Genomic DNA, 26,873 nt, shown 5'->3' on the forward strand with positions numbered 1-26,873 from the left:
CAGAGTTCACCTGACCCAAAAGTAATAGAACAAAGCTCTTCCTGTAACTCTTTCCATAGAGCAGGAACAGGGTGGCTCGCCAGATCAGATGTTGCTTGACTCCATCTCCCATTTTCCCTGAACTTTAGCCATGGTGGCCAAAGCTGGTGGAACCACAACAACATCTCAAGTGCCACCTTTGCCACAGAACTTATTAGTGCATGAGCTCTGAATCCCCAATTCACTACTTCTTACCCAGACACCATTCAGGACTTCAGTAGTGGGATTTCTGCGTTTCCACTGTTGCAATGAACATGAGCTCCATTGTCTATAGCTATACAGTCTCTGTCACTGTGCCAGAGTAACTTAGTTTCTCAGTGCACAATTCAGCAAGCAATCGTAGAAGATAATCCAGAGGAAATCCAAGTCTCCAAGAGGCAACTATTGCATGTACAGTTAAAAGTTTATGGCTGAATTCTGATTTTTAATTGTCATGAATGAGCCAGCTTCCAGGGAAGGTTTGCAGCCAGCTCCCAGGGAAAGCTTGCTGCCAACTGAAGAAAGCAGCCAAGAACAGAGAGGGTTAACTGCCATGCAGGATAAGCATTGACTAGTGCCAACTCCCCCACCCCTTGGAATGCCGGCTGATAAGGGAATGGTGGGGAGCAAGCTAGAATGCAGTCAAAGCTTGCCAGAAGCACAAACAGGCAGGAAAGAGTTAAGAGACAGCCTCTCAAAGAATGGGGAAGAAGAGGGAGCTGATCCACTCAGCCCGAGGTCTCAACAAATGGAAGGCTGCAAGATAGGAAGCAAAACAAAAGGTGTATGAAGCAAAAGTTCAGTTGCTTCTGGTCACGCCGGAAGCAGTCTTCAGAAGGGTCATCTTGATTGATGAGAGTGGAGGCTGTGTTAAAGCCGTATGGAGCTATCTGTTTGTTTTGACAATAAATCATCCTTTTTAATTAACTACGCTCACTGTTATCAAGCCAGGGTCTGGACTCCTGACATTAATCATAGCCACTAAGAACATGATTGGAGCCTTCCTGTGTGTGTGGAGGTGCCAATTGGATATTGAGTTCTCAATGTGAATGACCAGCAGCATCAGAGGCAGGGCAGGTGTGCTGAGTAGACAAGGATAGTATGTGTGCTTTTTGTTCCTCTACATGTGTAGGGAAGCATATCCTATGAACTCTCTGACTTTTCAAAGTTCCACTGGCCCTCATCCCCTTCAATATGAGATACTCCTCCAAGGTGTCAAGGTTCAGGGAATCCTATCCCTCCCTCAGTGGCAGCCAAAAAAGAAGATAATATGAAGAGTCCTTACCACATAATTTATTCAATATTCACAGAGAGAGACAAAGGAATGTAGTCCTTATTCAAAAATGGCATTGCTCTGAGTAAAGCCCAACGCCCTCTGTCTATCTTATCCTACATCAGTCCTGTGTCAGCTAATCTGAGCTTTCTGCCTCTGAGCTTTTTGTTCTACTACCCTCAATGCTTGCCTGGTCCTGGAAGTGGGGGGGGGGGGTGTCAGGAATGCTCTCCAAAGACACTGAGTCTGTCAGCTGTCTCTCCCCGGTGCTTCTTCTTCCTGCTGTTCCTCTTCCAATATTTCCCCGCTTTCTCCCTCTGCAGCCTCTGAACTATGTCCTTCTGCAAACCACTGTTCTAAATCTATACTGTCCTCCTGTTTTTGTGAAGGTTCATTTATTTACTCTTATTTAATAAGAGTATTGCCAGAAGGCTCTGGCTTTGCACTTGTGCTGTACACATGAGATGGTCCATTTGACACACTGCACACCTGGAAATGCAGCACACCTGGGAATTAAAGGAAGCATGGAGAAAAAAAGCATGTCAATCACCAAATTTGATGCCAGGGCACTGGACTTCACCTCTGCTGCCTTCTGTGAGATCTTTGCAACATTGGGGGTGGGGGGTGGGGGTCAGTCAGGAGAAGGATTTTGAGCAGAAAAACAGCAGGCCGGAAAATGGGTAAGCAGTGCTCTCCATTCCCTAGACCAGACTTCACTGCTCTAAATTTTCCAATCCCAATCTTTTTGTGTAGGGGAATCTAAACCCCAGGGGCCAAATGTGGTTCTCTGCCCTGTGGCTCTGTGAGGGGAATGGGGGTGGGTGTCTAATAACACCCTTAACAAAATACAGTTCCTAGGATTCTTTAGGGGGACTAATGACAGTTTAAAGTGGTATATTAGTGCTTTAAATGTATGGTGTGAATGTGATCGTAGATTGGATAGCCTTTGAAACAAAGGACTCCTTTGAGGAGAGGCCTGTCCTCTGAAAAATAGGACACACATACCCCCCCCTCACCCAGCACTGGGTCTCAGTTGCACACATTTGTGTGTAATAAGTAGTTAGCCGGTAAAATAAAGTTATTTCCCCAGTCCAGCAATGATTTTTTTTCTGAACAAGTTACAGTGGAAAGGGCCTGAGTACAGACATTATGTTAATTGTGGAAACTGTGTCACTCACAGCCTTAACCATAGGTTCATAAATAAGAGGTTTCGTATGTGTGTATACAGTTTCTAAAAACACCACTAAAAGAAGACTTGTCCCTACATTCTGCAGTTAAAATTCACAGTAGAATACTTGTCCAAGCTTCTCTGCTTGTTGAAATGCAGCCTTTCTGCTTTGATTCCTCGGTCAAGAGTGAAAGGGGGTGAAAGCTTTGGGTTTTATTTACTATGTCACGGTGTTAAGATAAGCCTTAAAATTACTTTTTTTGGGTGCACAAACACTGTGATTTCCCATTTAAAAAGGTTATTATTAAAGGGATTTATTCAGTAAAACTTTGGGGACATTTACTTTTTCTAGCAACCAAACAGTCTAAGTCGGTCTTGAACAGTTTAAACCCCAAGTAATTGGATTTTCTGATGGCTCCTTCCATGATTATAGCAAAAGCAGGAGATGCAAGATAGCAATTTTCACCACTGGGAAAACTCTAAAGCTCAGCTAACACAAGAACTTTCATCTTTGGTACTTCATTTCTAAAATGAGATTTGCTTGTTTGCAGCTGGCTCCTGGTGTTTTGAGTCCCCCTCTCCAAACTCCACAGCAAAGTGGCCTCGGGTGGGCCTCATCCTACCAGGGTTACTTGCTGCCAGTGGCAGCAGCCCATAGCTCTGTATTGGACAGTTGTGACACCCACCATTTTAATTTCTCAGAGGGTTGCACCAGAGTGCTGGACCTTCAGAAGCTCTGGTGCAACCCTGCTGAGAGCACCAGAGTGAGATTCTTTTGGACCAACACTCTGGCATGAGGACCAAAGAAAATGGGACATCTGGGAATCAAACACAAGCCAGGATTGGCTTCTCTGATTCTGGATGTCCAACTTAAAACAGGGCAGTTAACGGGTATGAAAGCAGCAAACTGGAGAGAGAGTCAGGGCAACGTTTGAGAGCAACATTTTATTTCTGTTTGAACCCAAGGCTGTGTGGCTAAGGGAAAAACAAGACCCTTTTGGGGTGCTGTGAACCCCTCTATCGCAGGTTCAAGTTGTATATATGTATAAATAAACCATATATCATAAAGACACCACAGTCTCTGCTGTACCTCATTCCAAAAAGGAAACACAACCCTGAGTGAGCACCAGGGACCCCTGAAATTTCACACGGCTCGACAATTGGGGTACCATGCAACAGTACTATGATACCCCTTTATACACATCCCCCCAAAAAGTCTGAGAGCTGTTGTTTGTTAAAGGTGCTGACAGACCCCTAGTCCCTTCACAGAGCTACACTTCCCAGAGTTCCCTTGAAGAGAGAAAAACTATTAAACCACATGTGAGAATTTTAACTCTTGTGAGTGGAATAGCAAGTCTCCTAACAACTCTCAGTACCCTTACAAAATACACATCCCATAGTTATTTGGGAGAAGCCAAAACTGTTTACAGTGATATCATAGTGCTTTAAATGTATGGTGTGACTGCAGCCTAAGCTACACTCAGAGTAGACCCATTGAAATGTCACCCTATGTATATAGTTGCCAGTGTATAGGGTGCTAGTCACCCCTTGCCTGGCATTTTCAGAAGCTGGAAACAGGCGCTGAAGAAGTCATCAAGTTCCACTAACCCTCCATATTCAGTGAACATGTTTTGAAGTGTGAATTGGGATTTTGAGTTTTTGTTCTTATCTGTGCAAAACAGTTGCTTAAACCCAGCAACACAGAATATCAACTTGCACAGAGGCTAAATCCCAAAATTAGAGTTACTGGGCTGAAACTTTTAAAAAAGGTCACACCATCAGACCTGAAATTCCTGCAGCCAATCCTGGATTTTCTAGAGAGGTTGAGCCTCTCAGTGGCAAGGGCAAATCATTCTGCACATGCTCAAAGAAACCTTCTTCATCACTTATGTATGTCTTCTATGGCTGAGGTATAGTTGGAAAAAACCAGGCTCTGTTTTGAGCCCTGTCTCAGACTGGAGCACTGAGTTTGCAGTGGTTTCTGTCCATATTTACTCACACAGTGTTAGGAATTTTTAAAATATATGTTTCATTGCTTTCTTCCCCTTAGAGACAGCCATCCTTATTTTTAACTCCCTTTTCCCATTTGGAATTTGTGTGCGTTTGGTTTTTTCATTCGTTCTCCTGTGTAGGTCAAATGTCACCTTTATTCTTACCTTCAAGGAGGTTTACTGACCCACTTTAGTTATTCTAGGTGCACTCAAGAAGACATTGTGCCAAGTGAATCACAATTTTTTAAGACGAATCCCTATCAGCAACACACACGTGTCAGTGTTAGACCCTCTCAACTTTGTTTCTCTACCTGTGGGCAATCTGTTAACATCTCTTCTTCCTGGCTTTGCTTATGTGATGTATTTAGTTATTTATTTATGTTAGCTGTCTTTAACCCACTTACCCCAACAGCCTCGAGGCATCTTACTATAGAATTTTAAAAGCACCAAAAATAAAATAAAAGAGCAGAGTGAAACAGCAGGCAACAACCCTCTTACACACAGACACACACACACACACACACACACACACACACACACGACCCCTAAAAGGGTGTGGTTGTATATTGTTGGATTAGGATTCAGGAGAGAGTCAGATCAAACCCCCACTTAGCCATGAAGCCACACTATGGGTGACCTTGGGCCATTCACACTATAGTCACTTCCACACCATACATTTAAAGCACTTGTATAACACTCCAAGGGACACAGGTGGCGCTGTGGGTTAAACCACAGAGCCCAGGACTTGCCGATCAGAAGGTTGGCGGTTCGAATCCCCTCGACGGGGTGAGCTCCCATTGCTCGGTCCCTGCTCCTGCCAACCTAGCAGTCGAAAGCACATCAAAGTGCAAGTAGATAAATAGGTACCACTCTGGCGGAAAGGTAAACAGCGTTTCCGTGCACTGCTCTGGTTCACCAGAAGCGGCTTAGTCATGCTGGCCACATGACCCGGAAGCTGTACATCGGCTCCCTTGGCCAATAAAACGAGATGAGTGCTGCTACCCCAGAGTCGGCCACGACTGGACCTAATGGTCAGGGGTCCCTTTACCTTTACCTATAGCACTCCAACACGCACAGAGAATCCTGAGAACTGTAGTTTGTTAAGGGTGCTGGGAATTGTAGGTCTTTGAGGGCAACATCCATAACAAACTACAGTTCCTGGGATCTTTTTTGGGGGGAAGTGAAGTGGTATAACAGAAGTGCTTTAAATATATTAAGTGAATGTGGTCTCTCACTTATCCTAACTTCACAGTGTTGCTGTGAGGATAAAATGGGAGGCAGAGCCATGGATTTGAGCTTCTTGAGAGAAATGGTGAGATATAATAAATAAAGACAGCAGGTCAGAAATTATTAAAAGCCAAAGAGAACAACAGACTTTGCTTGGTACCTGAAATAAAGAAGGCACCAGATGGATATCCCTGAGGAGAGCATTTCACAATTTGAGCATAACCTCTGAAAAGGCCATCTCTTTGGCACCCAAACACCTAGCTGAGTGAGCTGGATGTCTCCGGCAGCTAAGTTTCATAAGAGAGTAACAAACTGTGAGTCATTTAATACGTTGTTGCTGTATTTTTACTGCCAGAGAGGGAAAGAGGCAATTGTGAAACTTTCTGCATCAAGTACCAAAATAATTTGACCTGCCTTGGGTACTATGTATCTGGACATGAAACGTCGGAGATACCATGTGGCTCTGCAGGAGCCATCTGGAGAAGAGTTTCTTGAGAAGATAATAACTGGAGGCTTTATATGGAAGGTGGATTTAACTTCTAACCCTGTATCCCCTCTGATGCCCATGTTGCATTCTGGCACTGTTTCCTATGCGCACCTCAACCCATTGCTGCATCTTACTGCCTCCTGTCAGCAGAGCAATGTGATCTGGGAAAGGTTGACCTGATCAGGGTAACCGTAGCATATCATCCCACAATTTTTATAGCCACAATCAGTGATATTTTCTAATGTGGTGTGTTATTTATTCACCCAGATTACAGCTATTTTATCTAAGCCTTCCCATTAGCAGAGATTCACTGGGACAAGAATTCAAAGCTTATATTGCCATCTTGTGTTGGGCAGCAGAAATAACAGCCCAGTTCATTCTATCAGTACCATCGGCTACATATAGGGATAACCAATCTGAGGGCATGCTATCCCCTTCAGATGCTTCATACTCAAATTATATTTTGTTTGTCACCCTTAAAGGCTTCATGCCAAACACTCTTAGACTGATCATGCATTGGAATCACCTGGAACAAACTGAGGTGGTGACCACAAGAAACTGAGGTGGTGACCACAATGTACTCCAATGCCCTGCAATGCAGGAATTTTGAACCCATGTCTCTGAGATTAAGAGTCTCATGCTTTACTGACTGAGCTATCCCAAGGATTTTTTTTTCTTAAATCACTGTAAATTAGCAGAGGTAAAGTTTTTAACCCAGCCTATCCCCTGCCCGGCTAGGCTCTTTATTGTTATTATTAAGCACAAGGATTTCTGTTAAAGGTAACTTTCAAAAATAGTCTCTCCCACCTGCTGTATGAAGCATAAGAGTCTATTCTTCTGCATCACACACTTCTGCTGGAGAAGTGAAATTTTTCACAGGGGAAGGGTTAGGGCCAGAGGCACCAGCTTGTGAAGGCAATTGAGGGAGGGGGACAACAACATCATGTACGTGAGCATCACACCTCCCTCCCTAAACCAGGCAGAGGTGTGTGATTCCTCAGCTGAAGTGGGCTCAGGAAAGGTGAGAATCACATGCCTCATCAAGCCCAGATGCTGCAATCAGTAAACAATGTATAAAAAGGAAGCAGAGCTGATGTACTGTGTCTTCTCAACTTCTTATGTTGGTTGGAGCACGGCTTGGATGCTCCGAGACTGTGCTTATGTGGGACTGACCTCCAGGTTCCCTGCCCCTGCAGAGGTGGAAACCTGGCCTGATGGGATTTTGGATTTGTGGGTCTGCCAGACTGCGTGCTAGCATCTGTTGTAGGATCGTACACACCAGCGGGACTTACTACCAGGTATCCTGTGATTCCGAGACAGCAAATGCATTTGAATTTGAATTTCAACTTGCTGATTTATTGGCCTAATGCTTGCTACTTATGTACAAGATAGATGGTCTTTTGCGCCTGCCTTCCAATATGGCAGTACCCTCTTCTCCCTTTACCTTACGAGGGTGCACAAAGAAGAGCAAGGGTTGAACCTCTGTTGTAGAGCATCTGCTTTGCATGCCAAAGGTCCAGGTTCAGTTCTTGGCATGCCCAGGTAGCATGGGCATGTCCCCTCTGAAGCTGTTCCCAGTCAGTGCCAGCAATGATGGGCTAGATGGACCAGTATAAGGGAACGTCTGACGTTCTTATGCTGCTATGAAATGATAAAAGGATCTTGAAGGAAAGCGATGGCTCCTCCCACCACAGAGCCTTTCACAATGTCAGTCTAGCAAAGTGTCCATCATCATGCCATTGATTTCAATGTGAGGAAGCAGATAACTGAATATTTACTTTCTCCCAGAAAGATCAATTGCAAACATGAACTTATGGGTCAAAGGAAAAGTGACTAAAATGTGGGACACTATTTAGTTTTTAGTTGTGTGTGTGTGTGCGCGCGCGCGTGCAAGCTCCAATGCTGAGATCATATTACTTGAGGCAGGGACAGGAATTTATCCACCTTAGCTAACTGCATCCGCAGTTAGTCACCAGGAAGCAGTGTGGTGTAGTGGTTAGACTGGTCATACTAGAACTGGGGAAACCCAGGTTTGAAAACTGATCCAGCCTTGAAGCTTACTGGGTGATCTTGAACCAGTGAGCACCTCTCAGCTAAGCCTACCACATATGGTTGCTGTGAGGATAAAAGGAGGGAGAATCATGGCATCCTGAACCACTCATTGAAGGAATGTTGGCAGAGGGGAGAAATGAAGTAAATAAAGTATATTTCTCCCCCCCCCCCACGAAATGATGGGAGGCATTGTCTTGGAGAAAACCAATACAGTCTGTCAAATTGATGGGCACTTCAAAGTGACCCAGGGTTCTCTTTCGCAGAGGTTTTAGGAACTTGTGTATATATGCATTAGATCCCTTAGTTAGCTCTCTTTTAAACTGAAAACCTGTTAAATGTGGCATTCAAGTGGCAAGGCGAAAAAATAATAATTGTTGGGATCTATGCACCAAATGGAAATAAGACTGATTTTTACAAAAATTTGGAAGAAAAACTGTTTGATTATATGGACCAAAAAATTATAATAATGGGAGATATGAATGGAGTAGTGTCAATGGATATGGACAGATTGAGAGCACCAGGGTTGAGTAAAGAGGGAAAACTACCAAAAACCCTTTTTTCAATGATAAAGAACTGTAATTTAATAGATATATGGAGACTAAGACATCCACTTGACAAACAGTTTATGTTCCATTCGGAATCAAATCAGTCAATGTCGAGAATCGATCAGATATGGGTATCTAACGAATTGACTCCAAGAATCATAAAAGCTGAAATTCAACCAAGAGTAATTTCAGATCACAATCCAATCAAATGTGAAATAAGAGGTTATGAAGAAAGAACTTTCAGGTGGCGAATTAACGATTACCTTCTAGATGATCAAAAATTTTTAGAGGAAGCACGAATGAAGTTGGTGGAGTACTTTTCGAATAATTGTAATAAGGGTACAAAAATGAATGTAGTGTGGGATGCCAGCAAGGCGGTGATGAGAGGATTTTTTATACAACAGAACTCAATTAAAAATAGAAGCAGAGAAAAAGGCAAGAAGGAAATCTTAAAACAAATAATGGACAATGAACAAAAATTAATCAAGAAGCCAGATAGTTTAAAAATAAAACAGACCATAAAAGCTCTGCAAACACAATTTGCGATGATAATAAACAAAGAGGTGGAATGGAATATAAAAAAGCTGCGACAAAGAAACTTCGAGTTTGCAAACAAATCAGGAAAATGGCTGGTGTGGCAAATTAAGAAAAGAAAGGAGCAGAATACAATAAATAAAATCATCATGGAAGGTGAAGAGATAGTCAATCCAAAGGGTATTAGGAAAGGATTCTTGGACTTTTACAGTCATTTATACAATAACAAAGAGAAAGATAATATGAGGAAAATAGAAAGATTCTTAAAAGAAAAAAAGGTGCAGAAGATCCCGACAGAAAAGAAAGAAAGGCTGAACGTCCCTATAGAAATGGAAGAGGTTAAAGAAGTCATAAAAGAGTTGAAAAAAGGGAAAGCTCCAGGACCAGATGGATTTACAGCAAGTTATTATAAGGAAATGAGACACATCCTGTCTACACCATTGAGAGAAGTTATGAATAATATTCTTAAGGACAGAGAAATGCCGGAGACGTGGAAAGAAGCTTTTATTACACTTATTCCAAAACAAGACTTGGATTTGACTCAAGTTAAAAATTATAGGCCTATTTCATTGTTAAATACGGACTATAATATCTTTGCAAGTATCTTAGCAAAGAAGTTGAAAAAGGTGTTACAAGAAGTTATACATAAAGATCAAGCGGGTTTCCAATAATTAAGAGGACAGTGATATTTAAAGAGTGGCAAAGAGCAATTTCAAGATATATCTGGCAGGGTAAGAAGCCAAGAATTATGTATAAGTTACTAACGGATGCGAAAGAAAGAGGCGGCTTCTCCCTGCCAGACTTGAAATTATATTATGAAGCTTCATGTCTCTGCTGGTTGAAAGAATGGATAAAGTTAAAAAATACTGAGTTATTGGACTTAGAAGGTTTTGATAACAGATTTGGCTGGCACGCATATCTATGGTGTGAGAAAAGAAAGATTCATAAAGGTTTAGAAAACCACATCTTTAGAAGATCTCTCATAGAAATATGGGAGAGATATAGAAGTTTATTAGAATCAAGAACTCCCCACTGGCTATCTCCGTTAGAAGTTATGAGTCTTAAGAAAGTCAATATGAGGGGGAACTGGATTACATATAAAGAATTGATTATAAAGGAAGGAGGAAAATGGAAAATGAAATCCTATGAAGAAGTGAAAGAGCATGTGTATGATTGGTTGCATTATTATCAGGTTAACAAAATGTTTAAAAAGGACTTAAAAGAAAGGTTATGAGGAAAAAGAATCGAAATTTCAAATAGAAATAATAAACAATGAAAATAAATTTTTGTCCAAGATGTATAAAATCTTGCTAGAATGGTATACAAAAGATGAGGAAGTTAAATCGGTTATGATACACTGGGCCAGAGATTTGGGTTATAATATACAGTTTAATGATTGGATAAAAGTGTGGAATGAAAGTATAAAATTTACGGCATGTACTGCATTAAAAGGGACGCAGGTGGCGCTGTGGGTTAAAGCCTCAGCGCCTAGGACTTGCCGATCGAAAGGTCGGTGGTTCGAATCCCTGCGGCGGGGTGCGCTCCCGCTGCTCGGTCCCAGCGCCTGCCAACCTAGCAGTTCGAAAGCACCTCCGGGTGCAAGTAGATAAATAGGGATCGCTTACCAGCGGGAAGGTAAACGGCGTTTCCGTGTGCGGCTCTGGCTCTGGCTCTGGCTCTGGCCAGAGCAGCGATGTCACGCTGGCCACGTGACCCGGAAGTGTCTCCGGACAGCGCTGGCCCCTGGCCTCTTAAGTGAGATGGGCGCACAACCCCAGAGTCTGTCAAGACTGGCCCGTACGGGCAGGGGTACCTTTACCTTTACCTTTACTTTACTGCATTAAAGGAAAATGTTATGAAAATGATTTATAGATGGTACATCACACCTGTGAAACTGGCAAAAATGTATAAAACATGTAATAAGTGTTGGAAATGTAAAGAAAAAGAAGGAACATTTTATCATATGTGGTGGGATTGTAAGAAGGTGAAGGGCTTCTGGGAAATGATATATAATGAGATGAAAAAGATGTTGAAATATACGTTTGTTAAGAAACCAGAGGCTTTTCTTTTAGGAATAGTAGGAAATGAAATAAATAGAATGGACTGTAAACTTTTCCAATATGCAGTAACAGCAGCGAGAATATTATTGGCCCAAAGATGGAAACAGGAACAACTGCCGACGCCCAAAGAATGGAGAATGAAACTGATGGAGTATGCTGAACTGGACAAACTAACAGGAAAGATCAGATATCTACGAGATCAAAAGTTCATTGAAGACTGGGGAAAATTTTCAGACTATCTGAAATGTGTATGTGATGAGCAAATAACGCTAGTGGGATTTCAAGAAGTTCTGTAAATGATAGAGAACTATTGTATTGATGAAAACTAAGTGTGTGAAGGTTTATAAAATGCAATATAAAATTAGGAAATGTGTATTTAAAAAATTTGAATAATGGATGATTGTCAGAGAGGTTGAAGGACGTCTAAAAGAGAAAATATGTGATAAATTTAGATTGGATACTATAAATGTATGTTGGAAAATTTTAAAAAAATTTAAAAATGTGGCATTTGCCAAGCGCCTTCACTTAATGACAGTGGACAAGGGAAAAGGGGCTTTGAGTAGTGGCTCCTCAACTGTGCAACGTCCCAGAGAAACCTCTCTATACCTTTGTAGTGCCAGGTCTAAGGTTCCCAGCTCTCCTTTAAATTGCAATGGATGCCTTAATAATTGTTCTTGTTGTTATGCCTGAAGGACAAATATCCACATATGATTTGCATCTTCCCAGAAGACGTGGGGAGTGGGGAAATCGCTCATTTACCAATAAATCATTTCTATGTACACTCATTTTTTTAATTGCCTAGAAGCGAGAGGCTATGCCATCTAGCCAGGTGTGCAAACATGCACTGGCTCAAACCATATAGGACATGGGTGTGCGTCTCCCACAGTACTCTGTAAAACAACCCACTCTGGCTCAGAGCAATATGAACACTGCCTGATCTCACTCAGACTTCTCTTTTCTTTTTGAATTAATTTTTATTGATTTTAACATATCAATTATAAAATGTACCACGAAACTTATCACTTATACAATCTTTTTTTTTTACTTCCGTCAGCACATCTGATAATCCACCGTTTTATCTACTTCTTAAACATTTCTTTGTATTGCCTTTAAGTCTCTTAACAAATTATCCTTCCCCATCTGTTTTTGCAATACTTCCAATAATACTCTTCACAGAACTTCTTGCAAACCTACAAACGTCGTCTGATCTTCAGAAATACTTTTCAAATAGTCCGTAAATTTACTTCAGTCTTCCGTGAATTTCTGGTCCCGTCGGTTTCGAGTTCTTCCTGTTAGTTTATCGATCTCACTCAGACGTCTCAGTCTGGTTTGTTCTCCCCAACCCCCAGTCACTATTGGGAAAACAAACAAAAAATGGCTTTAAGACACCCCCCTTTTGACAGACGTGGGTGAAAACTGCAGGCATATTAGTCCCCCCCCCCCAGGCTGCATGAACCCACCAAATTACAGACAAATATGTCCAGGCAGAGTTTATGCCTTTTAGAGATCCCATTGCTACTGTGTTTTTCACCTGCGGGTGCATATTCATAAATAAACTGAGTGCATAGGATCATGCTGTAATTCTGCAACCCTATGCGCTACACTGTTTAATTGTTAGCACTTTCCCCTTCAACTTCCATCTCACACATTATAAACAGGTAAAGAATGAAAGGCGGCTGGCAGGAACTGCCCATTCTCCGAAACATTATTTCCATTTGAATGTGCAAGCTAGTGATAACAAAATAAAAAAATTCCTTCCAGTAGCACCTTAAAGACCAACTAAGTTAGTTCTTGGTATGAGCTTTCGTGTGCATGCACACTTCTTCAGATACACGTGCATGCACACGAAAGCTCATACCAAGAACTAACTTAGTTGGTCTTTAAGGTGCTACTGGAAGGAATTTTTTTATTTTGTTTTGACTATGGCAGACCAACACGGCTACCTATCTGTAACTCAAGCTAGTGATGGGTGTCTGGAAATGGATTAACAATTCAGTCCAACGATGGGCGGTTTAAGAAACCTGGCTTGGCATTCCCCGGAATGCCCACTAGATGGCATGGCTAGGTTTCGGAATATCTTTGCGCTGTGGTGCTTGAACTTGCAGTTTTGAGGATGCCCAACTGCCTCAGGATGGTTACCAACATCCAAGGCCTTTAAGAGATTGGCAGTGCAAGCCTAGACTCAGTAGGTCCTACTCCCAGGCAAGTGGCTATAGCCTCAGGAAAGCCCTTTCTCTCTGCCTTGGAAAACAAATGTAAGAATTCCTTCCAATACATCTTATAACAATTCTTCTAACATTCTATAGAAGGAATCTCTCCATCCTTATTAAAATATTTTGTATCCAATGTTATCAAATGGAAATATTAAATTTCCATTCTGATCAGTATCTGTTTAAACTGGGAATTGTTCATCCTGCTGATTTCGGCAGTTGGAACAGTGTACAGTGGTACCTCGGGTTACATACGCTTCAGGTTACAGGCTCCGCTAACCCAGAAATAGTACCTCAGGTTAAGAACTTTGCTTCAGGATGAGAACAGAAATCGTGTTCCGGCGGCACGGCAGCAGCAGGACGCCCCATTACCCATTAGCTAAAGTGGTGCTTCAGGTTAAGAACAGTTTCAGGTTAAGAACAGACCTCCGGAACGAATTAAGTACTTAACCTGAGGTACCATTGTAATTACATGAAGCCCTGTGACCTCTAAACACTCATAGAAGTCAGTCACTGGAACCAGTGGCAGGTTTACTTTACACCAGGGGTAGGCAACCTAAGGCCCATGGGCCACAAGTGGCCCACAGGGGTCATTTAACCAGCTGCCGAGCCGCCCCCGAAATGAGACGCCCACTCGGTGAGTCCCCATGCGCTGCGCTAAACCAGCGTAGTGTGATGACTTGCTTCCACAGCGCCGGAAATGACATCTGAGCAGGCGCAGACACCAGAAATCTCATCTGTGCAGGCGCAGGTCCTGGAAAGCATGGGTGCATGCGCAATCTGGCCCACGAAGGGATCTCTGCTGGAGTGAACTGGCCCAGGGGATAAACGTTGCCGACCCCTGCTTTACACAAAACAGGGTTGTAGAATTTTGGACTGTATTACCTCAGAGCACAGGAGGGGAGGACACGGTGTTTGCAAACGTCTCCACAAAAACAAAACGTGACAGCTTCTGCTCCCTGCGCGTAGTAATCTAGCCCATCAGGAACAAAACTATGCTAAATCTTCCTCGCAGATGGGGTAGTTCATGGAGCTGGAGTGTTGTTTTGGGGGGAGGAAGCTCAACATCTCTGAGAATTCTACCACTTCAGTTCAGTCTGACTTCCCATCCTGAGTTGTTTGTTTGTTTGTTTGTTTGTTTGTTTGTTTGTTTGTTTGTTTTAAAACACAAGAACAGCACGTGCTTTGTTATGGAGGATGAAACTAGCTGGATCCTAGCTCTGTTTGCTGGGAAGCGTCACGGCAGGGCAACCGGCCGCTCTCACGCCCTCACTAAGGTCCATCCTATGCACGCATTCCCTCGGACAATAAACCTCGCTGAATTGGCCGGGCTAACTTATGACTCCGGCGACGTCCGGAGAAATCTGCAGTCTTGGAACGATTGCTGCAACCCTGCAAATAAACAAGCCGGTGTGTGTGTCTCCTTTAATGGAGACAGGGGCTACTGTTTCCAAGGAAAGCACGCGCATAGCATTTCCTTGTGTCGGCTGACTGACCTTCCCCCGCGACTGCTGGGTGCGGGGGCTCGATTCTGGGGATCGTGCGCTCGTTTCCGTGCGCTTCGCGAAACTAACCCGCTGAGTTCAGCCCCAGGGCGCGTCCCGCCCTCAGATAGTTGCCAATGCGCCTCGTCATGCTTTGCATTGCGCCTTGAACCAGCCTGCGCCTGTCTCCCGGGTGCTTTATTGCCCCTGCAATAAAGGGGGTTGTAAAAGAGAGAGGGGGGAGGGGGGAGAGAGAGAGAGAGTACAGCGAGTACAGCCTGCCAGTTCAGAGTTTCTGCAGGTGCCTTGACAATTGTGCTCAATTTGAGAGGGTTAAAGAACAGATAAATTAATAGGGGAAAGCAAGCCCCTTTGCCAAAGATATTCAGAGAACTTGGCATCCGACCCCTTTCTCACGACGGAGGGCTTCGGGGAGGGGAAGGGGTGCAAGCAGCAACGAGGTCTGGCTAACCACTGTTACGTTCTTCGATGGGGTTGTTTCAGGACAGATCACCACATCTCAATTTTTTATTGAAATTGCTGTACTGTACCTTATGTGTCAAACTTCACTGGCGTGAATCAAAATTTCCTATGCCTTATAGTTTTCGAGTTCTAGGGTGTGTGAAAATTAGGGAAATATATACATGCATGACTGGCAGCTACTACAGGCATATGGGTGCCTTCCGCTGGCAGCTGCTACAAGCACCGGATCCTGAGGGGCTTCATCCGCAGCTTTGCTGGTCTTTTTGATTGGGCTTTTTAAAGCGAGGGATTAAAGGGAAGTCTTCAGGCCCACGCTTTCTGTTCAGGTCTTGCAGCAGGATCATAGACGTGTTTACACAACGAGTTCAATGTGACTCACTCCCTAGTCCCTGTGTTTAGAATATGTAACCTAGTGGAGATCAGCACCAGTCTTAATTCAGCTTCCTTCCTTCGAATTAAGCCCCGCACCATACAAAAGGGCAAGGGAGCTACTTGACGTTCTCTCTAGGTCTGATGAAATTATGACTACGGAGTGGACCTGTCTCAAGAAGTGGCTGAGAAATCGGCCTCAATAGGGACTAGGAACCTAGGAGGCTATCTTAAGAGGAGTAGATACTGTGTTGACAATGGCAATTTAGGGTTTCAGGAGACGCTTTCCCCCAGATCCATCAGAACTGAACTTGGAACTTATTCCATACAAACTATACGTCCTACCATAAAGGCTTTGTCAATCCTAAAATGCCATATAGATTAGAGTGGCACCAAATCCTGCTATGTTGGTGGCGGGAATTGGGGACCTGTTTATGGATTCAGGAAGGGGCAACAATTGAGGCAGGGTCTTCTCAGATGGTGCATTCTCCCCATATTTCACGCCTCTGCCCCCTAACCGGCTGTATTCCCCTCCAGTCGTTTATACATAATTAGGTGGGGAGGGGTGTTTGTGTGTTTCAACATTTCCCAAACGATTTAAGGTTTATATAAGCGCCCCTCACAAAACTGGACCATCAGAACATCCTCGGTTAACCTCTAGTGAAATTAGGCGTTTGGCTCTTTCTAAATCAAATGTAACTTTTCTAAAGACAATGACACTAGCGAGACTGGCTGTTGCTTAACTGCTGGAGATTAATTTCGCTTTAATTGCTAGTCTTATTTGACTGCTCCTCTTGTTATCCAGGACAGGGGGTCTGCAGACTTCAGGCTTGCGGGGAGGGGGATCTGCTTTGAGCTTATTGGTTTTGCTAGATCACTAAGATCCGCCTGGTGTCAAAAGCCAGATCCTTAAAAATTAAAGGACCCAGAGCCTACGGATTTGCTTCGAATCCCAATAACTGACCGGAGCTCGCAGTCTTCCCAGGAGAGAGGGGGGAAGCCCGCTCTGGTTGCCCCAAGCCATTTAAAATCTGAGTGGGTGAAGTCTTTTAGCGGTTAATACAATCGGAAGTCTAAAATGTTTGCAAAGCAGCAGCTAGCTATAGAGCCAGGTCTACCTTGCGGACACTCTGAAGATATCTAATGAAGAGAAGGGGATACAAAATAGCATGATTAGACTCCATACAGGATCCCATGGAAGGCGGAAGTCAATTCCTTTGTAATCCATGGGACTTTATTGCCATTTAAACTGGGAGGAGAGGGAATGGGATATGACCATTGATCTGAATGGGTATTTAGTTTGCTTCTGTGATGTGTGGTTTCTGTACAGTCCCACGTTGCTGAATCTACTTTCTAACGTTGTCCTTCCGGTGTGTGCGTGTGGGAAGGTTCATTTGCAGTCTACTTTTGAGGAGACCACGAAATCACGGGGTCCTCGTGAAAGGGGAAGGGAACTTTTCGAGAATTCCTTCCTGGCGCTAGCCTGTTGTTGGTGTTCTCTGTGAAAATATGTCCTTTTAAATGCCTGTTCCCTTATTAGGGGACACAGGAAGGCTTCTCTAAATCCCGATGAATTGTCCTAAATTACCTTCTAACGCGACTGCTGCGACTAATATCCTCACAGTTCACGACACGTCCACATTGTGCGCTGGTTTCGTACGGCACGCTTTATGCAGTCTTGCGTTCCCGCAGCCGGATCCTACGCATGTTTGCTTACCAACAAGCCTCGGTGGGGTTTTAATACAAGCTGCACATGAGGCAAGCTGTACATAGGTTCGCGAGCTCCAGTTCCATGGGATCCGGCTGTGTTGGCGCGCCAGCGCGCAGTTTAAGACGCTTCGGTTCGTGATTTTCAGACCAATGAAATAGTCCCCCGGGGAGATGGATTGCCAGTCTTAAGATCGGGATCTCATTCGGCCTCCTTGAAGCCCCCCCCCCCCCCCCGCCGGCATCCCCAACCATTAAATGACCATTCTACCGTGTAAACCTCGCTTAGAAATATATGGAAACTCAACCAGCTACATTCTAGTTAGAATTTAACCGAGTTGCAGAAAGAACTATAAATACGTTGGCCGCTGCTATCAGCACCCGGTGCTCGCTCCTTCCAGCATATCCCGGCAGTGAAGCCTTAAATTAAGATCTGCATTGTAATGTAAATAAACAGGTAAAGATGCAGCTGTCAGGAAGGCAGTGACGAGGCAAGCTTCACCTGTTGACTTTATACTTTCAGATCGTTCACTTTTCTTCTCTCCAGGAACTCTTTAATTTCACGAAGGAGGGGATACATTCGCAGCCTGGACCCCCGGACTCAATTCTGTCCAGGGGTTCATGGCTTTATTTAAAACCATACGGTTCTGTACAGTGAACAGAACCAAACCCGAGTATAGAAACCTATCCCACCGCCAGCAAAAGTCCTATTTCTCCCAGGGAAATCTATTGGCGCCGAAATTCTAAAATAGACCACCCTGCCACCGAAGTCCCATTCGTATTAGTACAAAGTTAGGATCGCTTCCTCTGGTTTCCCGTGATATGTTTTAGGCTTGGGATGGCGGAGCAGTAAGTAATGTCTCTGGGCATATGCAGAGTGCCTTCTCCGCCCCGCTGAGTAACGAAAGCCTCCCATCCTCCCCCTCTTGGCGGGATCCGGCTTTCAGGGTAAAAGGAAACGCTTGAAAAAGAGTATTTCTTTCTTAAACTACATTTAACAGCGTCCCATCCCAAACAGCATTTCTTTAAAACGAACCATTCGGCGGGTTTTCAAGTTTGTCACGCGTTAATTTGCCAAGTGTCTGAACGAAACCCGGACATCATCTGCGAGGATTAACGGGGCTTCCTTTTTCTTCCTCAGAACATGACCATGTGTTTAGGATCTCTGTCAATAGTGTCGCACAGCCTAGCCTAGAATTTGCTTTGCTGTCCTGTCCTCTGTGCGTTTACACGGGATTAAGACTCCGCGCCCCTCCCCCCCGCGATCAAGGATACTTCCTACGGAATAGAATGGCAACCCGAGTTCCAGTGGGAATTTAACAGGGGCGTAAAGGGAAGGGGCTGCGGATCCGGCTGAAAAGAAGGCGCTTTCTTGTGGTGGCATCCAAATATCTCCTCCCTTTTGCAGCCTCTCGTTTCACACGCAGCTGAATGCAGCGGCAAAGTTCTGGATCAAGGATTTAAGCAGTGAAAAGAGTCGAGCAGCCCTCTGCTTTTGTCCATCTTCCTAAAGTAGAAAAGCCTGTTTCAGGTTTAATTGTTGTTGAATGCCAGCCACGATTATCTTTTTAAAAAGAGAATCAAGACTCAACCACAGCAGATCAAATAGCTGTCTACTGATGTGGTTCTGGTTTAATTCCGGCCACCATCCCGTAGGTAAGGCTCCTCCTGCATGTATTTGACACACACGAAAGAAAGGAGCAAGGCAGGCTTTATCTGAGGAGGTTGAGCTCCTCAAGCCTACACAGCACTCTCCAGATTTCAAGTGCAGAAAAAGCTGAGGAGTTCTGTAAGACCGGAAAGCCTGCCTGTTGCCCTGCTCCAAAACAAGCTGGTCCTAGAGAACGCGGGGGGAAGCGGGGGAAGAACCGCAAGTACACACGCACACACATGCGGTTCTTTCCCCCTTCGCCTCCTTTCATTTGTGTGTGTGTGAGCGCGCGTGTCCTTCCTCCCATGTTATTTTTTGGGGGGGCAGCAAACGGCAATCTGAAAGAGTATGCATATAATAGGCCTCTAGATCTGCGCGGTTCTCCCCTTCCCTTGACAATCTGGCTAATAACTCTCTGCCCGAACAGGAAACTTGCAATAAGCCTCCAGCTTGAGAGATCCACCGCCCGATCCTATGAAGCGTTAGGCGCGCAGAATCTCGCTGATTTCAATCGGTTTAGGCGCAGCCAGCTCTGCCTCGCCTGCTTCTTTTACATCCATTGCCTTGCTGGGACAGGGATCATGTTTAGCTTCCATTCCAACCTCAAAAGTCCTCCTCTTCCAAGAATACTTAGCTGAACATTCAGATCGTTTCACCGCTAAGGCTGTCACAGAATGCGCGCAATTAATATTCTAATCGGGGGACATTTTGTCTTTGATAAAAGGCAATGGCTGCAACCCTCAAATTATGTACTGCACACCCGGGGTTAATGCATCCTTTGCGGCTGTAGCTCAATGACTAAGCACCGCACGCAGAAGGTCCCGGGTTCCAATCCTCGCATCTCCCGGTGGAGGTGGGGTTGATCCCTGCCTGAAACCCTGGAGAGCCACTGTCAGTCAGTGTGGACGGTACTGAGCTAAATAAACCAACAGTCAGACGCGGAATTAGAAAGCTTCCTATGTTCCTGGGCGAAGCGGAGCTTCTTAATGGAGGGCGAGTTTTATCTAGCAGGGAAGCCACTACAGTATAGGCAGGAGAGGACGGGGCAATTGTTGGGTCAGAGTCAGACCCGAAGGCCTATAAATGCAAGAGATGGTTAGGAAAAGCACAAGAGAGAACAATATCCAGAGAGAGAGAGAGAGAGAGAGAGAGAGAGAGAGAGAGAGAGAGAGAACAAGGTCAGTCAGGCTGCAATCCTGTGCGCACTCAGCTGGGAGTGAGCGCCATTGAATTAATTGGCACTGACTTCCGAGGAGGCCAGGCGGAATGAGTAGAAGCCACTCCCAAGCGATGATGAATGAGGAGAGCAAGATTGATGCTGCCAACTGTGCTTCCTCGGACATCGTCTCTATTGAGGCCAAGTCTGACGCTATCAAATGTGGAAATGATTCCACCGCGACACTTCCAAGCTGCTTGCAGAATACCCGGAGAAATTGAAAAGCTCCTTTCCCTGAAAGTTACTCTTGTGAATTATTTGCGTCCGTTTCTTCTACGGAGGCAGCTGAATTTGGCCTATCAAAATGGACGTGAGCGTGTATTAGCTTTGGAGTGAGAGAGAATTCTTGAAAAGGCAGTAGACTTTTAGGTGGGGGTGGAGAGGTTCGTTTGAATCACAACCAATTCAGCCTAGGCGGAACACAGTTAGGTCCTACTCATTTGAAGACAATGTTTAAATCCGTGCTTAAACTTATTTCTCGAGGAGAAGGCTTCGCGTTTCCTTTTAATACAGCCCTCACAGGGTAAGCGAAGTCAAAACAAGAAATGCAGCGCAGTGCAATCCTAGACATGTCTACTCAGCAGCCCTTCTGAAGTCACTGGGACTTACTCCCAGTAAGCAAGTACAGAATTGCAGCCTTACTGAGTTTAATGTAACTTTCTCCTTACCGAGCAATTCACTAAACCGCAGCCCCAAACAGATTTTACAGCAAAATTCTAACCATGTATCAACTCAGACGCAAGTCCTATTGACTTTAATGGGACTTTCCCCCAAGCATGTGGGGTTAGGATTGCAGTCTTGGATGCACGCTAGCTTCAGGCGGAGGCGAAATGAGCTGCTTTTCGTCAGCGACCTACACGGCCCACTAAAGAATACGAATCGCAGGAAATCCATGTAAGTTCTGTGGCATTCATATTCTGGACACAAATGCTCAGGATCGCGCGCAGAGTCTGAAAACTGCCACCCTGCCCTTACTTGAGAGTAAGCAATATTGAGCGCAAGCGATCCTCAGTTGCCTCGCTAGTACTAAAACCTTGGTGCACTCCAGGAAACCTCATGCTTGAGGAAGCATGCGCGGGATCCTGTAGGTGACAGGCGGTCGCTATCAGTTGCACTTCCCTCCCCGCCTTTATTTATGGCAATCCTTCGCATTCAAACCCGGGACCAGATCCCCTGGAACGAAACGGGTTTGCTTTCCAATAAACACACAGGAGATCGGGTTTAGGAGACAAGACGTAAAGGCTGCCTGGTACTCGAAACCCCTAACCTTTCAATTCCCTGGCTAATTCGCTGGTTGGGAGAATTGCACTCTGCATGCGCTCAGAGGCACGCTCGCCTCCTTTTTTTCTTAATGCGCGTTCGGGCGCCGAGCTCTAGCGGTCAAGCCGGAAAGCTGCAGGGGACGGGCAAACCGGGCCCTGTCGTGCGACGAGGAAAGGTAGCCCTGCGGCGGCCGCTTTCAGTTTCCCTCAAGGCTTCTGGTTACTGTTTAACATCCCCACCCACGTTTCAGTTTGTTTAGTAAATCGATCTGATGCCGCTGGGGCTCCGTCTCTCGCCCCGTCGCCATTGCGCCAAAGTGAACAGATTCCCCTCCAAGGCATAGATCTCTGCTCGAAGGAGCTGGGCGAAGCGAAAAAAGCCCAAGGCCCAAGAGGGGGGGAGGAGGAGGAGGAGGGAGACGAGAAAGTGGCGCGCTGGGGGCGGGAGGAGGCGTGGAGATGCTCGGCAACCGCCGCTAAGCTGACCCGCCCGAGGGCCAAGGAGCAACTCGACCCGGCAGGTAAGTTTCATTCGTGCCGCTGGCGCCTCCCGGCAGAGCGAGCGCGGCGCAGCGCCTCCCGCCTCGCACTGCCCTTCCTGGCCGGGACGAGACGAGGACAGCGCGCAGCCCAATTCCTCCGCGTGCTGAGGGCGAGCGGTGCCAAAGCAGAGGATGTGACAGAGCGAGCGAGAGAGCGAGAGAGCGAGCAATGGCTTCTGGAGATCTGGGGTTGTGTGTGTCACGTGCCCGCCTTGCCTGGTGGGCAAACCTGCACGCCCACCACGTGCCACCCCCTGAAAGAGCTTCGTATGGATGGGCTCTTGATTTGGGGAGGGGCAACTTCCCTTCCTTGCCCCCCACAAAGGGTAACTCCCCAGTTGCTATTCTGCTCTTGTTTTACTTGCCCAATTAACACTGAAATGATTTTTAAACTCACGACAGACTCTTTAAAAAGAAAAAAAAAGTGTGGACCTCCTGCAGCATGCAGAGTTTTTCTTTCATCCCACAATGACAAACCACACACACACACAACTCCTGCTGGGTGGGCGCTGGGAGCACTCCAAAGAAACAGGCTTCCCCTCCCAGTGGCTCCAGATAGTCAACAAAGAGGCGTGGCTTGAGACATTTCTTCCTTGTTGATCATGTGATTACAACACTGGAAGACAAACTCTGAGGACTTCTGATGGCAATCAGAGATTCCATACAGGTAGGGGGTCCACTATGGATGTGACAGAGTTTGTATCTATAACAGATGCTGGGAGCGGGGGGGGGGGGGGGGGCTTCCAATCACAATTGAACAGGAGGACTTCAGGGTCCCAGTTACCCAGCAATGCACCATATTTTGGTTTTGTTTCCCGCTGACAGCACACAACATTCTGTGGGTACTCGGTCTTCATTGGTAGTGGCGTAGCGTGGGTTGTCAGCACCCGGGGCAAGTCAAGTAATTTGCGCCCCCTAACCCATGGATTTGCGCCCCCTAACCCTAACCCCCAGATGTTGCGCCCGGTGCGGCCGACCCCCCCTGCACCCCCCACGCTACGCCACTGTTCATTGGGCAGGATTGTTTTTTGGGGTGTGTGTGTAGTTCCCCCTCAGTTTAAGTAATAATAATAATTTATATGCCGCCCATCTGAGTGAGTTGCCCAGCCACTCTGAGCAGCTTACAGCAAATCAAAACGTAGTAATACACCAAACATTAAAAACATTAAAAAAATTATCTCACCAGTGCAAACTTCAGGGTTGCTCTGAGCATAATGATAACCCAAAATGAGGCCTCTTGACACTCAGTTCCTGAGTTCATTATTAGACGGAATGCTACCCATAATCTCCCTCGTTTTGAGGTGGAAGGTTTGCAGGAATAGGGATTTCTCCACTTCAGAGCTTACATTGTTTCATGTGGTAATAAGCATGCATGCAAGGCCACACGCCACTGTTGAACACAGTATTCCTAGCTAGCCTATTTTGTTTAAACAAGCTCCAATAGCTCTGTGCTGCCACATCTGGTTGGTTAGTTCAAAATCAATAAGTGAAATCCAACCCTCCTCCTCCTCAATGCATCTTTATCATATCTCTATCCTGCCTTTTTCCTCCAAGGAGGTCAAAGTGGCATGCACTCACAATAGGTTCTTCCTTTTATTCTCACAACAACCCTGTGAGGTAGGTTGGGTTCAATGAGCTTCATTCCTGAGCAGGGATTGGGAACCTGACTCTATTAACACTAACCCCATCACAATTACCGGGCCTTTATGCTTCAGCTATGGTAGCAGTCAGTGTAGTGGTTAGAGTGTTGGACTAGAACCAGACAGGCCAGGATTGAAATCTCCACTCGGCCATGAAGCTCATTGCATGACCCTGGGCCAGTCACTCTCAGACTAGCCTCCCTCACAGGGTTGCTGTGAGGATTAAATGGAGAAACAGAGAATTGTGTTCACCACCTTAAGCTTATTCAAGTAGAGGTAATAATAATAGCAACAAATGGATGGGACTTCTGCACCTTTAATAGCTGTGTTTGAGCAGAGTTTCAGCACAACTATTAAAGATGCAGAAACCCTGTTCTTCTGTTTTTCTTTTACCCAGCAACCCTATGCTGTACTCTTTTTCAGCCATGTTATTTCTTGGGTTGCTGGCCCCAACTTTCCTACCTTCTAGGACTGGTTTCTAGTTTTTAGCCGGCTCCACAAAGTCCTTAGGGCTTTGGTGTGCTTTTAATTCTAGCCAAAAACACAATTTCATCAGGCATGTGGTGCAATGTTGAGAAAGCTGAACGTGCTTTCCAGATCCCCTCTTTGACAAAACTGATTATGATGACCCGGAATCGGCTCACTGGTTGGCACAGAGTTAAACACCGTAAGCAGTACCTAATAAATTACTGTGTGTCCTATGCACAACTGCATAGATGTATGCCCATTCAGTTCAAGGGGGCTTATTCCAAGGTAAATGGGAATAGAATTGTGGCCCTAGATGCATTTTACAGCCTAATCCTGTGCACGGTTACTCAGAAATAAGCCATACTGTGTTCAATGGGGGTTTACTGTTAGGGATGTGTGGATAGGATTATAGCCTTAAAGTATGATGTTTGCATTTTATGCAATATACACAAGGAGGAAAGAAAACCATGACAATGAAATATTCTGTTAAAGCCAGATATGGGGAGAGTATTGTGAAGATTTTATTGATCATCCCTTTCTCTGTTTCTCTCTCTCTCTCTCTCTCTGTGTGTGTGTGTGTAAAGGGAGTTAAGGTGGAAAGCGCTTAAAATCCTCTTTTGTAACCTGCTCCATACTTCCCATGATTCCTCTGTCGCTCTGCAGCTTTGAGGAAGGAAGAAAAAAACCCCACAGTTAAAAATGCTGTTTTCATTGCCTGGTACTCAATTCCCTGTCCCTTTCTTCCTGTCTCACAGATGCATGGCAGCTCTGCCTGAGGCTCACCTCATACACATTAAAAAAATCAGGTGTAGGACAAGATCCCAATGCAGTTGCCTTGTTCAGAATGTTGTCTTTCATTTTAGTGGCTCATGCAACTGGAGCACACACACAAAAAAACTTCTCACTCTTCCTCGTCTTTCTCAACTTTCCTTAAGTTTTATTGAAATAAATGCCATTTCCCTTTCACTGTTGGGTAAATGCAGAATAGCTCGCCATTGGGTAAACGTTCTTTTCATTTCTGAGGCCACAGGGAAGAAGTCTGTTGTGGGAGGAAATCCTAGGTGGGGTGTGTGTCTAATGTAGAAGTTATCACCTTTGGGAAATCAGTTGTGAAATTCTAAGGCTGTGTACATAACATGCCTTTAAAACACATCACTTCCCTCAAAGACTCCTAGCCAAGGCTTTCTTTCAGTCGGAACGTGCCGGAACTTGGTTTCGGCACCTCTGAGGTGGGCACCATTCATGGGCGTAGCCAGGATTTTAGTTAGGGGAGGCAGGCCTTTTGTTGGGGAGGCAGAACCTCAGTTAGCTATGTATTTTTATTAATTTGGGGGGGGCAGCTGCCCCCCTGCCCCCCTTCACTATTCACATGGCATCATTGCCATTATAAGAGTACAAGAGAGGCATTCATGGTGAGTTCTGGCACCTCTTTTTGTAGAAAAACAGTGCTCCTAGGAACCATAGTTTAAGGGCGCTGAAATTGCATCTCTGTGAGGGGGCAAACTGTGGTTCCCAGGATTCTTTGGGAGAAGCCATGTATTTGAATTGTGTCAGTAGGCATATCACACCTCAGTTTTTTGAAGTTAGTATTGCCCCAAAGCTCTGCATTAATAAAGTTGTATATTTGGGAAGCAGACTTCATATTCTTGGGTATCAGGTTAACAAGGATTCTCTTAAGGACAAGGTAGGCAAAATGCAGAAAAGAAGCAAAATAGATGGGAAAATTGTCCCACTCGTTTCCACCTGCCTGGTAGGAATCAGCAGCACTGTCAGTAGGGTGGGTAATCCACTGCCTTGTGTCCCCCCTCCCACAGGGGCGGAGGAAGGGGGTGCTGTGGGTGCAGACCTCCCCAGGTGTTACCACTGGGTATGTGTGTGTGTGACAAAATGCTGGACAGCAGTCGCCGCGGGGCCTGCAGTGCGCCTAAGTGTTGGGAGAGGTGCGGTGGCTTTGGCGTGTGCAGGCTCCACGCTGCCCAAACGGTCCACCCACTGCCTCCCCCCTAGATGTAGAGCGGCTGAGTGGGAGGAGGCAGGCAAACTCCAGAGGCCCTGCTGTGTGTCCTGCCCCTATGGGCAGCTTTCCCCGCCCTCACCCCTATGGACAGCTTGCCCCACCCCTGGGCGCGTCACCCCAGGTGCCCGAGTGGCTTCCTCCGCCATTGCACTTAGCCTCTTGTCAGCTGCAATATGGGGGCTGGGCAATAACTCTGACTTACTTAACGGGGTTGTTGTAAAGCAGTGGTGATGGAGAACTCCTTCCATCCGGGATCTGCAGAGCCACAGGTTCCCCGCCCTTGTTGTAAGGATCAAAATCAGATGAGGCATGTAAAGTGCTTTGAGCACTTGAAAGCACTATACCAAAGTATAAGAAGAATATTGCAGCTTCTGCAGGACAGAAGGAAGCAAAGCATTTGGAAGGCATTCAAAAACTCAACTCTTTTTGCACTTGGTTGCAAGTGAACAGAGTACCTGAAAGTGAATCT

At 45.4% G+C, this 26,873-nt stretch overlaps 1 protein-coding gene across 2 annotated transcripts in view; it reads left to right on the top strand.

The window, feature by feature from the left end:
- The first annotated feature begins 22,064 nt into the window (after nt 1-22,064).
- Nucleotides 22,065-26,873, top strand: part of HNF4G (hepatocyte nuclear factor 4 gamma) — a 56,993-nt gene continuing 52,184 nt past the window's right edge. The window contains exon 1 of one of the 2 annotated variants that reach the window (XM_079983144.1): nt 22,065-22,258. The gene's annotated coding sequence lies outside the window, so the exon portion shown is untranslated. The remainder of the gene's footprint in view (nt 22,259-26,873) is intronic. The other variant, XM_079983143.1, reaches the window with a different exon arrangement.

Source organism: Podarcis cretensis, assembly GCF_951804945.1.
Source record: "Podarcis cretensis genome assembly, chromosome: 7".
Taxonomy (NCBI): Eukaryota; Metazoa; Chordata; class Lepidosauria; order Squamata; family Lacertidae; genus Podarcis; species Podarcis cretensis.